At 53.9% G+C, this 13,821-nt stretch overlaps 1 long non-coding RNA gene across 2 annotated transcripts; it reads left to right on the forward strand.

Moving 5' to 3' along the window:
• The first annotated feature begins 3,630 nt into the window (after nt 1-3,630).
• Nucleotides 3,631-6,652, forward strand: LOC115900659. Of its 2 annotated transcripts, XR_004060310.1 has the most exons (3): nt 3,631-3,764; nt 4,111-4,202; nt 5,935-6,652. It is a non-coding gene; the product is annotated as an uncharacterized LOC115900659 (long non-coding RNA). The 2 variants fall into 2 exon arrangements; XR_004060309.1 differs by having other exon boundaries at nt 4,111-6,652.
• The last annotated feature ends 7,169 nt before the right edge of the window (nt 6,653-13,821 follow it).

Genomic DNA, 13,821 nt, shown 5'->3' on the forward strand with positions numbered 1-13,821 from the left:
CTGCAACCTCCACCACCAGGGTGTCAGGCCTCTGAGCCCACGCTAAGCCATCATATCCCCAGTGACCTGCACGTGTACATCCAGATGGCCTGAAGCAACTGAAGAACCACAAAAGTGAAAACAGTCTTAACTGATGGCATTCCAGCATTGTGATTTGTTCCTGCCCCACCCTACCTGGACAATGTACTTTGTAATCTCCCCCACCCTTAAGAAGGTTCTTTGTAATTCTCCCCACCCTTGAGAATGTACTTTGTGAGATCCACCCCTGCCACCAAAACATTGCTCCTACCTCCACCGCCTATCCCAAAACCTGTCAGAACTAATGGTAATCCCAGCAACCTTTGCTGACTCTTTTTGGACTCAGCTCGCCTGCACCCAGGTGAAGTAATCAGCCTTGTTGCTGACACAAAGCCTGTTTGGTGGTGTCTTCACATGGACACGCGTGACACAGGGTTCGAGCAATTTTCATGCCTAAACCTCCGGAGTAGCTGGGATTACAGGCGAACGCCACCATGCCCAGGTTAATTTTTGTATTTTTGGCAGAGACGGGGGTTTCACCACGTTGGCCAGGCTGGTCTCAAACTCCTGTTTTCAGGTGATCTGCCTGCCTCGGCCTCTCAGAGTGCTGAGATTACGGGTGTGAGCTTCCGCGCCTGGCCGGCATTTTCTGGCTTTTTTTTTTTTTTTTTTTGAGACAGAGTCTCACTCTGTCGCCCAAGCTGGAGTGCAGGGACGAGAACTCAGCAGCTCACTGTGTTAAACGTAAGTTTTCTGCGCTGCCAAAGAAGTAGCACTCAAATATAAACTTTTCTCAGCAAAGCAATTTGCTTCTATAGAAGACGCCTCTCATAGATGGAGCAATGGCGAGCGCCTGGACAAGGGAGGGGAAGGTTCTTATTCCTGATGCAGGCAGCACCTACTGCTGTGTGGTTCTCCTACTGGCGAGGGTTAGAATGCACAGTCTAACCTCATGCCCATTGGCCTTAAAGAGAGCAGGAGTATGGGCCAGAGTGGCCAGGTGAGTGGTTTGGTGGGGAAAACGGTTATAGGACAAGTAACTAAAGGGGACTCGGGTCAAAGCAGGTGACCCGGATGAGTTAGGATGGAGCAGGTGACCAGGGGAGAGCAGGTGACCTGGGGAACAGATGTGAACTGTCCGTCCTCTGAGCCCATGCCTGCCTGTAGACATCCAGATGGCCTGAAGCAAGTGAAGAATCCCAAAAGAAGTGAAAATGGCCGGTTCCTGCCTTAACTGAGGACATTCCACCATTGTGATTTGTTCTTGCCCCATCTTAACTTCCTGGCTCCGAAGCTCCCCCACTGAGCACCTTGTGACCCCGCCCCTGCCTGCAAGAGAAAAACCTCCTTCGTAATTTTCCATCATCCACCCACATCCTAGAAAACCGACCCACTCCTATCTCCCTTCACTGGCTCTCCTGGGACACAGCCCGCCTGCACCCAGGTGAAATAATCAGCTTTATGGCTCACACAAAGCCTGTTTGGTGGCCTGGTCACATTAGCCAGGTGTGGTGGTGGGCGCCTGTAGTCCCAGCTACTTGGGAGGTTAAGGCAGGGGAATGGCATGAACCCGGGAGGCGGAGCGTGCAGTGAACTGAGATCGCACCACTGCACTCCAGCCTGGGCAACAGAGCGAAACTCTGGTTCAAAAAAAAAAAAGAAAACGGTTAGCTGGGCATCTTAGCATGTGCCTGTAATCTCGGGAGGCTGCACCCCAGCCTGGGGACAGAGTGAGACTCCATCTCAAAAAAAAAAAAAAAAAAAAGAGTTTGGGTGCGTTGGTTCATGCCTGTAATACTAGCACTTTGGGAGGCCAAGACGGCCAGTTCAGCTGAAGGTCAGGAGTTCGAGACCAGCCTGACCAATGTCATGAAACCCCACGTCTAATGGTACAAAAATTAGCAGGCCAAAGTGGCATGTGCCTGGACTCCCAGATACTTGGGAGGCTGAGGTAGGAAAATTGCTTGAACCTGGGAGGCAGAGGTTGCAGTGAGTTGAAACCACAGGATTGCACTCCAGCCTGGGCAACGAGAGTGAAACTCTGTCTCAAAAAAGACAAAATCAATCAGGCCCGGTGGCTCACCCGTGTAATCTCAGCACTTTGGGAGGCCAAGATGGGTGGATCACTTGAGGTCAGAAATTCGTGACCAGCCTGGCCAACATGGTGAAGTCCCATCTCTACTAAAAATAGAAGATTGGCCAGACACGGTGCCACATGCCTGTATTAGCTGGGTGTGGTGGCATGAGCCTGTAATCCCAGTCACTCGGGAGGCTGAGGCAGGAGAACTGCCCGAACCCGGAAGGGGGAGGTTGCAGTGAGCCGAGATAGCACCATTGCACTCCAGCCTGGGTGACAGAACAAAACCCTGTCTCTAAAAACAAACAAAGTCAACGGTGCATTAAGCAGGTCCCTCATGTCCTCCCGTGACAACGTCTCACTAACATGGGCGGAAACAGCACCTGCGACATCCACCGTCACACTGTTGAGGCCACCGGCAGGTGCTGCAGTCACACCACAGGGTGCCGGCACCACGGCAGAGCAACTGCCCACTGCGTGCCAGGCACCTCCTGTGCGCTGGGCAGCGGGGGATGGAGGACGCAGCCGTACATGACATGGCGTGCCACCAGAGCAGGCCGGAGCCTGCGCCCAGAAGAGTGAGGCTTTAATCGTGAGAGGAATCTGTCAACGTGGAACTCTCCGGGTTTTATTCTGAATAAAGAAGGTTTTTTCAAAATGGAATCAGTTTCGTCTTCTCGGTCTCCTTGTTTTTTTTGAGGCGGAGTGTCTCTCAATCGCCCAGGCTCCAGTGCAGTGGCTCCATCTCGACTCACTTCAACCTCCGCCTCCCGGGTTCACACCATTCTCCTGCCTCAGTCTCCCGAGTAGCTGGGACTACAGGCGCCCGGCACCTCGCCCAGCTAATTGTTTTTGTATTTTTAATAGAGACAGGGTTTCACCATGTTAGCCAGGATGGTCTCGATCTGACCTCGTGATCTGCCCACCTCAGCCTCCCAAAGTGCTGGGATTACAGGCGAGCGCCACCGTGCTCGGCCTGGGCTGGCTAATTTTTTCGTATTTTTAGTAGAGATGGGATTTTCCCAGGTTGGTTAGGCTGGTCTTGAACTCTCAACCTCTGGTGATCCGCCGGCCTGGGCCTCCCAAAGTGCTGGGATGACAGACCCGGCCAGCCCAAACGATTTTTAAAACGAGTCAGAGATTTCGGGTTAGTCTTGTTTTCCAGGAATAAAGTACTATTTTTAATGGTCAAGAAAGTAGCAGAGGGTGTGGCCCTGTGACATAACCGGCTGAGTCTGCCCAGGGCCCTGCTCAGCGACCGGGGCTTTGCAGGATTTATGCTGCCAGTTGCAGAGAAAATGGCCCTGAGTGAGGGCGCTGTGGCGGCCCCGCCTGCCTCCTGTAACCGCGTGGCTGTGGGATTCGGGGCTGGGAATTCGGGTTCCTGTGCTGCCAGCACACAGCCCTGTGCTTCTCCCTTGGGCAGAGAGAGGGTGGGGGCAGCCCCGTGCATCTCCCGCTCGAGGAGAGAGGGAGGGTGGGGCAGGCACGCCAGTACGGTGTCTCTGCTGCAGGTGGCTGCGCTGACGCTGCTGGCTGTCCAGTTAAAATCAGCCAAGAATGCGACAGCCGCCGGGCCTGCTTCATCGAGGCTGGGCTGCTGAAGCCGTCCCTGGTTAGGGAGACGTCCCGCATCACGGTGCTGGAGGCGCTGCAGCACCGCTTCCAGGTAGTGGTGCGGGCCTGGCCCTCCCTGAGCGCGGTTCCTGGCTGAATCCCTCTGCCCCAAGAGCAGAGTCCGCCCGTGCACACCCTCCTGTCCGCGCACACCCTCCTGTCCCTTCCCTTTCCTCCGATGAGGGGCACCCGCAGTCTGCTTCATGCCTGGGTTTTCCTGTCCGGCGCTGTAGCTTAGGGGTCTGCATCAGTGAGACCCTTCCCCCGTCTGCCTCAGTCTCCCTTGCTCGGGGCTCTTGATGGGGCCTGGGAGCACATTGGGGTCCTTGCAAGTCCCGGGACTTGGGTGTGCTGCCGTGTGTCGGGGAGGCTGCTACAGGCCACGGTGACTGTGGCAGGTGACCCAATGGCGCTTCCCCTTCCCCTTCGGCAAGTCCGCCGGCGGCTCCTCGGTCGGCCCCAGGACTCGCTGGAGAGTGTTGTGCTGAGTGTAAGTCGGTGTGCCTGGGACCGGGGAGGTGCGGGGAGGGGTCCCCGGAGCTGGGCCGGGCTGTGGCCCTTGCTGGCACTCGTGATGTCACTCAGGAGCTTTTGGCTTCTGAGATGCGTCTGCTTGGACCGTGCCGGAGATAGGGTGTCCGTGAGCTGGGCGGCACCCCGAGGAGTGGAGTCCGCACCAGGGCATTCCCGCACTACCTGCCCCTAAGGCTTCTGTGGGTGCAGAGTGTGTCCCCCAAGCCCCCGTCTTCCCGGGCAGCCCAGCCTGGAAGCGCAGGTGCGTGGCATTGCCATAGCAACAAGGAACACGAAGAAGAACCGTGACACGTGAAGACGTCAGGTCCAGGTCTTGTGTTTCAACTTTTACAGCTTGAAGATTTTAGGTTCCCACAAAAGTTGCAAGGGTAACACAGAGAGCTCCTGGGCCCGGGGCCTTCCCACGTGGTGAACGTCGTGTGTCACTGTTGGCCCCACGTGGGACTGGGTCTTGCCCCAGAATCCAAACCAGGAGGCCACGTGACATTTAGCTGTCACTTCTGGTGGGCTCTGCCAGGTCCCCTGCTTCCTGGCAGGGCGGCCCCGTGAGCATCTGCTCAACCCCTTTCCTCTAGTGGGCCCTGGGTGAGGTGCAGCCACTCGGGTGCACCCTGAGGGTTCCTGCACCTGTTTAAACTCTCTTGGATCGGCTCAAGATCAAAAATGATGCTGAGCAGTCCTGGTCCTCTGATGCACAGTGGCGGTCCGGTGCCAGTCAGTGTCTCCTGCACTCCTGGGCCGCTGAGCCACAGTGGTGGTCCAGCTCCAGTCAGTGTCTCCCCACACAGTGGCTCTTGGCAAGGGGTGGGCACTGCCAGTGGGGACGGGCACCACGTGCTCATCCCCATGGCAGGTCCTGTCATAGCAGCCGTGTTGTGGGAGGATGGTGTGCTGCTGCCCCTTTACCCTGTGAGATGAATCCTGCCTCTGGGAGGCACAGCCGGGACGGGGTGGGGGACCCACTCAGCTGTCCGGGAAGCGTCCCCCGCCCTGTGCTTCTTCCAGGCGTCCTGGTGCACTCCCGAGCACAGTGCCCAGTGGACGTCCCCATGCCCGGACCCTGACCCACAGGTGTCTCCCCTTGTGGACTCCACGCCTTTCACTGGCACTGGGATGGCGAGTGACCTGTCCATGGTAGAAGGGCTGGACCTGAGGTGCCTGAGACAGCACCAAGGGCCCCGGTCCCAGCAGCTGCAGCCTCCGTGTGCTAGATGCCAAGCCCTGTGCCAGGAGGACAGGGAGGTGGGGGCAGTGGTGGCCTTGGTGCCCCACGTTGGGCAGTGGCTGCCTCTGCCCTGGAGACCTATGAGGGTCAGGGTCTGCGGTGCAGTGTGACCCGGGGGCACTGCTTGGCCACGGCTGAGACACACAGAGGGTCTGCAATTCCCCGGCCTCTTGGGAGCTGCCCTCGGTCAGCCGTCAGTGGGGCTTGGCCTTGGACTTTTTATTATTAGACAGTCATCGAGAAACAGCAGTGCTGAGGACGCAGGCAGGGCTGTGGCACTGCAGGGGCCGCTCCCGGTGTCCACACGCGTGCTGGACTCTGCCGTGGTGCGGGAAGCCTGTGTTTCACCCTGAGGCCGTCCTGGTGCCCCTGGTTTGGGCCCTCCCCACCTCGGGGACCTGGCGTGCGTAAGGGGTGGGGAGATCCCATGGCGGCCTCCCTGAGCTCCCTCTCTCCTCACTAGGCCATGGCGTATGCCTCCGCAGACGGGGTCCTCACTGAGGCCATGATGGACGCCTGCATGCGGTACGCCATCCAGCAGTACCGACAGAGGATACGCCAGCTGAAGGTGGAGGGGCCTGGGCGCGGGTTCGAGTGCCCCTTCTCCTAAGTCCAAGGGGATATCCACACCTCATGGACCTAGCAGCGGACCCCTCCTTCCCCAGCCTTGCTGGCCCCTGCACGTTTAGGATATGCTCCTGGGTGGGGCATGGGCTGTTCCCAGGGCCTCTGTACACCAGGATGTCTTGTGGTGGGGGTTGATCGTTCTGCCCCCCCAGGACAACCCTCTCTTGTGGGCACTGGCTAGGGAGGGGCAGGCCTCCGTCCTGCTCCCCAGGAGACTCTTGGGAGACGCATTTTCCATCTGGTTCAGAGGAGGAGTGGGAGGCTTTGCACCCCAGCCCCTGCCCAGGCTCCTGGGATGGTGGGTGCCGTCCGAGCCCCCGGGGCAGCAGGAGCGGGGCAGGCGGGGTCTTTGTTCTCACTCCCACAGCAGAGCCAGATGTGGGGGCGCCTGCTGGGACTAGACCAAGGTGGGGTGGCCTGAAGACTGCTTCCAACAGTGGCCAGGAAGCAGGGAACCTGGCCGGCGTGTCTGAGGCCACACTCTCAGCTGGCTGGTCCAAGCCTGTGGCTGGAGCTGGTGTCTGTTTAGCTAATAAAGTCCCACAGGTGCCTCACTGCCATGTCTATTTGCTGATGCTGCGCAGGGTTTCAGGGGCTGCCTAGCATCCTCCTGGGGTCAAAGGTGACAGAAGAGGCAGAGGCTGGAGCTTTCTGGAGAATTTACTGACCACAGAGTGGTGCACTTCACATCAGGTGCCCGCCATGGCCGGGCCGTGAATGCTGCCCGGGACCAGCTGCCTGCGCTCCACCAGCCCCTCCCTCCTGAAGGCCGGCCCCCCCGAGAAGAACGAGGCTGCAGAGTGATGTGGGGGCCAGCGGTGACTTCATACCACACTGTTCTCAGGTGTAAGAGGGCCCGCTTCCGTCCAGGCATTGTCCATGGAAGACACGCAGCCGGCCACTACAGCCTCGGTCCTGGGATGCCCTGCGCCTGGGTCACAGGGGGCCACAGGCCACGCTGGGAGGCCACAGTCCTGTCCTGTCGTGCCATGCAGCTCCCTGTCCCCAGAGGTCTGCTCAGATGCAGAGATCAGAAACCACACTCACTGCCTGAATTCTGGGAGCAGAGCCCGGTACTCACTGCCTGGCTGGGGCCTACCCTGGGACTCCAGCCCCTGTTCCCGCTGGCCCGGGCTTCCGGAGGCAGCTGCGACCCTATCTTGGCTCAAGGTCCAGACTGCACCTGGAACCTGCACGGTCACTCCTCCAGGTCCTCAATGCTGGAGGACTCTCTCAGACAGGAAACCTTTGCTTTGAGCACAGGGCGGGGTGCAGGGGTGGTCGCGGGGAATCGCAGGGCAAAACAGCACAGTGCAATCGTGCAGAGCCTCATATTGGCCGATGAAACATCAACTGGTTTCTGCACTTTGTGTCCTTAGGAAGGGTGTGGGGTGTTGGCGGAAGTAGGAAACAGAAGAGGAGCCTGGGCATGCAGCGGGTCTGTCAGAGAGCAGACCCCTGGGAGCTGCAGTGCTTGGAGGGAGGCGGTTTACCTCTGCCCACTCTCTCCATTTCTCTCTCTCTCATTTTCCTTTTAGAGATGGGTTGTCACTCTGAGCCCAGGCTGGAGTGCAGTGGTGTGATTATAGCTCACTGCAGCCTCACCCTCCCAGGCTCAAGTGATCCTCCTGCCTCAGCCTGTCCAGTAGCCATACCCTACTAGGTCCTAATTAGCCCCAGAGGCATGCACCACCCCGCCCACTGATTGTAAATATTTGTTGGCTGGGCGTCGTGACTCTCACCTGTAATCCCAGCACTTTGGGAGGCCAAGGCCGGCGGATCACAAGGTCAAGAGATCGAGACCATCCTGGCTAACACGGTGAAACACGGTCTCTACTAAAAATACAAAAAATTAACCAGGTGTGGGGGCGGGGGCCTGTAGTCCCAGCTACTCAGGAGGCTGAGGCAGGAGAATGCGGGAACCCGGGAGACGGAGCTTGCAGTGATCCGAGATCACTCCACTGCACTCCAGCCTGGGTGACAGAGCGAGACTCTGTCTCAAAATCAATAAATAAAAAATAAAAATAAAATCAAACCCTTGATGATGGCCATTGGGGGGTTCGGGGGTCGGGGGGGCGTCTGGCTATGGCTGGGGAACTCATTTGGTTTTTCTCCTCCTCCTCTGTTTACTTTTTAGTAGAGACGGGGTCTCTCTTCATTGCCCATGCTGGTCTCCAACTCCTGGGCTCAATCGATCCTCCTGCCTCAGCCTCCCAAAGTGTTGGAATTACAGGCCTGAGACACCGTGCCTAGCTGGCTTTCTTTTTTTTTTCTGAGACGAAGTCTCGCTCTGTCACCCAGGCTGGAGTGCAGTGGCGAGATCTCGGTGGCTCACTGTGTTATATGTAAATTTTCGGTGTCGCAAAAGAAGTAGCACTCGAATGTACATTTTTCTCAGCTAGGAAGGTTACTTCTATAGAAGGGGGCGTCTCATAGATGGAGCAATGGTGAGTGCTCGGAGAAGGGAGGGGGAGGTTCTTATTCCTGACGCAGGTAGCGCCTACCGCAGCGTGGTTCCCTTATTGGTCAGGGTTAGACCTCACAATCTAAATCCGATTGCCTTTTTTTTTTTTTTTTGAGACGGAGTCTTGCTGTGTCGCCCAGGCTGGAGTACACTGGTGCAATCTCGGCTCACCGAAAGCTCTGCCTCCTGGTTTGACACCATTCTCCTGCCTCAGTCTCCCGAATAGCTGGGACTACAAGTGTATGCCATCATGTCCGCCTCATTTTTGTGTTGTTGGTAAAAAGAGGTTTCACCACTTTGGCCAGGATGGTCTCCATCTCCTGACCTTGCGATCCACCTGCCTCGGCCTCCCACAGTGCTGGGATTACAGGCATGAGCCACCAGCCCAGCCAGGTTAAGTGGTTCTTTAAAGTCTGATTCATTGTTTCTACTTTCGCTGATGAGGGTGGGTGTAAAGAAGTGTGGTATTCTTATGTAATGTCTGATGTTTGGAATAGCATTTTGTTTTGTTTTGTTTTGAGGCAGAGTCTCCCTCTGTCGCCCATGCTGGAGTGTAGTGGCACCATCTTGTCTCACTAACCTCTGCCTCCCGGGTTCAAACAATCCTCCTGCCTCAGCCTCCTGAGTAGCTAGGATGCAGGTGCATGCCGACACGTTCGGCTAATTTCTTGTATTTTAGTAGAGATGGGGTTTCACCATGTCGCTCAGGCTGGTCTCGAACTCCTGAGCTCAGGTGATCTACGCGCCTCGGCCTCCCAAGGTGCTGGGATTACAGGCATGAGCCACCGCGCCCGGCCAACACTGATAATTTCTAGCAAACTTTACTTTTGTTGAGAACTTTGTAAGTTTGGGATTTTAATTCTCCTTTGCTATTGAGAAGACTTCATTCAGTCTAATACATATATATTTTTAATGTATAAGCCACGTCAAAGGCATACTTAGAATTGCTATAGATGGTTCCTTCCTGGTCCTCTAAGTATTTTAAGGCTTGGCTGAGTGCAAACAGCTCAATATCCTTAAGCAGACCAATACCTTGGAAAGTTTCTTAGCTCTAACTTTCTTTTTTTTTTCGAGCTGGAGTCTTCTCTCTCTGTCGCCCAGGCTGGAGTGCAGTGGTGTGATCTCAGCTTACTGCCACCTCCACTCTGCGGGTTCTAACAATCCTCTTGCCTGAGCCTTCCGAACAGCTGAGATGACAGGCGCCCAGCACAATGCTCGGCTCATTTTGTAGCATTTTTAGTAGAAACAGGGTTTCACCAAATTGGCCAGACTGGTCTCCAACTCCTGGGCTCAAGCAATCCTCGTGCCTCAGCCTCCCAAAGTGTTGCGATTACAGCCCTGAGACACCGTGCCTAGCTGGCTTTCTTCTTTTTTTGAGGCGGAGTCTTGCTCTGTCACCCAGGCTGAAGTGCAGTGGCAAGATCTCGGCGGCTCACTGTGTTATATGCAAATTTTCAGGGTCGCAAAAGAAGTAGCACTCGAACGTACATTTTTCTCAGCTAGGAAATTTACTTCTATGGAAGGGGGCATCTCATAGATGGAGCAACGGCGAGCGCTTGGACAAGGGAGGGGAAGGTTCTTATTCCTGACGCAGGTAGTGCCTACTGTTGTGTGGTTACACCTCATAATCTAAATCCGATTGGCTTTTTTTTTTTTTTTTTTTTTTTTTTTGAGATGGAGTCTTGCTCTGTCACCCAGGCTGGAGTACAGTGGTGTGATCTCGGCTCACTGCAAGCTCTGCCTCCTGGTTTGACACCATTCTCCTGCCTCAGTCTCCCGAATAGCTGGGACTACAGATGTATGCCATCATGTCCGCCTCATTTTTGTGTTTTTGGTAGAAAGATGTTTCACCACCTTGGCCAGGATGGTCTCCATCTCCTGACCTTGCGATCCACCTGCCTCGGCCTCCCACAGTGCTGGGATTACAGGCATGAGCCACCAGCCCAGCCAGGTTAAGTGGTTCTTTAAAGTCTGATTCATTGTTTCTACTTTCGCTGATGAGGGTGGGTGTCAAGGAGTGTGGTATTCTTATGTAATGTCTGTTGTTTGGAATAGAATTTTTTTTTAATTTTTTTTTTGAGACAGACTCTCCCTCTGTCGCCCATGCTGGAGTATAGTGGTACCATCTTGTCTCACTAACCTCTGCCTCCCTGGTTCAGATGATCCTCCTGCCTCAGCCTCCTGAGTAGCTAGGATGCAGGTGCATGCCGACACGTTCGGCTACTTTTTTGTATTATAGTAGAGATGGGGTTTCAACATATTGCCCAGGCTGGTCTCGAACTCCTGAGCTCAGGTGATCCACGCGCCTCAGCCTCCCAAGGTGCTGCGATTACAGGCATGAGCCACCGCACCCGGCCAACACTGATAATTTCTAGCAAACTTTACTTTTGTTGAGAACTTTGCAAGTTTGGGATTTTAATTATCCTTTGCTATTAATAAGACTTCATTCAGTCTAATACATATATATTTTTAATGTATAAGCCACGTCAAAGGCATACTTAGAATTTGTATAGATGGTTCCTTCCTGGTTCTCTAAGTATTTTAAGGCTTGGCTGAGTGCAAACAGCTCAATATGCTTAAGCAGACCAATACTTTGGAAACTTTCTTAGCTCTAACATTTTTTTTTTTTTTTTTTTTCGAGCTGGAGTCTCTCTCTGTCGCCCAGGCTGGAGTGCAGTGGTATGATCTCGGCTCACTGCAAGCTCCACCTCCCAGGTTCATGCCATTCTCCTGCCTTAGCCTCCCGAGTAGCTGGGACTACAGGCACCTGCCGCCACACCCAGCTAATTTTTTGGTGTTTTTAGTAGAGACAGGGTTTCACCATGCTAGCCAGGATGTTCTCGATCACCTGACCCAGTGATCCACCCACCTTGGCCTCCCAAAGTGCTGGGATTACAGGTGTAAGCCACCGTGCCTGGCCAACTCTATTTTTTTATTTTTTATTTTATTTTTTGAGACGGAGTCTCTGTCGCCCAGGCTGGAGGGCAATGGCGTGATCTCAGCTCACTGCCACCTCCACCTCCCACGTTGAAGTGATTCTCCTGCCTCAGCCTCCCGAGTAGCTGGGATTACAGGTGCTCACACTACACCCAGCCAATTTTTGTATTTTTGGTAGAGGCGGGGTTTCACCCTGTTGAGCAGGCTGCTCTCGAACTCCTAACCTCAGGTGATGCACCTGCCTCAGCCTCCCAGAGCACAGGGATTACAGGTGTGATCCACAGAGCCGAGTCTCTTAACTCTATTTCCACACGAGTTTTTCCTGTTAGTTACTGAGTACCCATTGCGTCTTTTTCCTTGAATCAGCTGGGAGGAAGCATCTTCAAATAAGGGTGGTCCCGTCATGCACTTTGGCCGTCCGTTGGTTACCACGTAAGGGATAGTTTTCAGTGGCCTCCGAGCCTTTGGATAAGTATTTTTTTGTGTGTGTGACAGAGTCTGACTCTGTCGCCCAGGCTGGAGTACAGCAGCGTGATCTCGGCTCACTGCAACCTCCGCCTCCCAGGTTCAAGCAATTCTTCTGCCTAAGCCTCCCGGGTGGCTGGGACTACAGATCTGTGCCACCACACCCGGCTAACTTTTTATATTTTTAGTAGAGACAGGGTTTCACCATATTGGCCAGGTTGGTCTTAAACTCCTGGCCTTGTGGTCTGCCCACCTCGGCCTCCCAAAGTACTGGGATTACAGGCGTGAGCCACCGAGCCAGGCTTGGGTAAGTATTTCTGAGGCTACACCCTTGTTTATACTGACGAAAAGATGGAATGGCTGCTTAAGGAGGGTAAAGCTGCGACAAGGGCAGTTACTAACAGGTGTTTTACCTTTCCACTTGTTGAATTTCTGGTAATTGCCAAATGAGGGGGTTTGGTCCGTCTTGTGTGAGCTTTTTGTATAAGGGTTTTGTTTTTTGGGCATAAGAGTCTATAGACGACGGTTTTTGACCAATCCTGAAATCTTCTAAGTTCTTTAGTCTTCAGCAGAGGCAAGAATATGATGCCTTCAATCCATTCAAGCCGAGTTTCCCATTTGCCTTTGTTAATTAAATGACTCATTTTAATATTTGATAAAATAAATTTGGAGACTTTGTAAAGCCATGGGGTGAGACTGCCCATCAGTATTGCTATTTTCCACCAGAATCAGGGTCTCTCACTCAAAGGCAAATAGGTCCTGGCTATCCTCTGCAACGGACAAGCCTGGAGGCATCTTTTAAATCTATGACTGTAACTACAGGTGATTGTGATGGTATAAGGATTTGGAACAACCGGGTTTAAGAAACCCATCGCAGAGAAGACTTCCAATTATCAAGTATAGGTTTTCTGTTTTTTGAGACAAGCTTTCATATTTTTAGTAGAGACAGGATTTCACCATGTTGGCCAGGCTGTACATGAACTCGTGACCTCAGGTGATTCGCCCACCTCAGCCTCCCAAAGTGCTGAGATTACAGGCATGAGCCACCACACCTGGCCTCAAGTATAGGTTTTAAATTTACTCTGGCCTCCCCTCCCCTCCCCTCCCCTCCCCTCCCCTCCCCTCCCCTCCCCTCCCCTCCCCTCCCCTCCCCTCCCCTCCCCTCCCCTCCCCTCCCCTCCCCTCCCCTCCCCTCTCCTCTCCTCTCCTCTCCTCTCCTCTCCTTTCCTTTCCTTTCTTTCGAGATGGAGTCTTGTTCTGTTGAAGGGTGGTCTGCCCCTCCACACCCGTGGGCGTTTCTCATTAGGTGGAAAAGGAGACTTGAGAAAAGACATGAGACACAAAGTATACACAAAGAAAAACTGGAGAATGCAAGGAGTGGGGGGTAACCATGTCTGAGGAATCTTTCACCAACAGTTTTGTTTTTCTCTAGGTGTTATTAACCAATAACCTCTTTGGCTCTAAGGGCCAGCACCTTCTCTCTAGCACTCAAGAGGAGTCTGAGGAAAACTAGGTGTTACTGTTCACTCCAGACTGAAGTTACAGGTCTGAGTAAAGAACAAGGTGCATAAAAAATGGAATCTGTCTTGGAGGACATCAGAAGGTGAATTTTCCAAGTCCTTGGATAACCTAGCTGCTGAAGTAACCACAGCATAATTTTAGTCGTCTTAATGGCGTGGCTGCTTTTTTTTTTTTTTTTTAAAGCTTTACTGTGAATTATGCCTTTGGGTGGGTCTGCCTGGGCACAAGGAAGTGACCCCCTGAGAGTTTGCTATTTTTAACTGGGTTTTACCCAGCTTGCTTAGGCAGTCTGTCTAATGCTGCATTTCCTACTCCAAGGCAGCACTCAAGGAGCCT

Source organism: Rhinopithecus roxellana, chromosome 12, assembly GCF_007565055.1.
Source record: "Rhinopithecus roxellana isolate Shanxi Qingling chromosome 12, ASM756505v1, whole genome shotgun sequence".
Lineage (NCBI taxonomy): Eukaryota > Metazoa > Chordata > Mammalia > Primates > Cercopithecidae > Rhinopithecus > Rhinopithecus roxellana.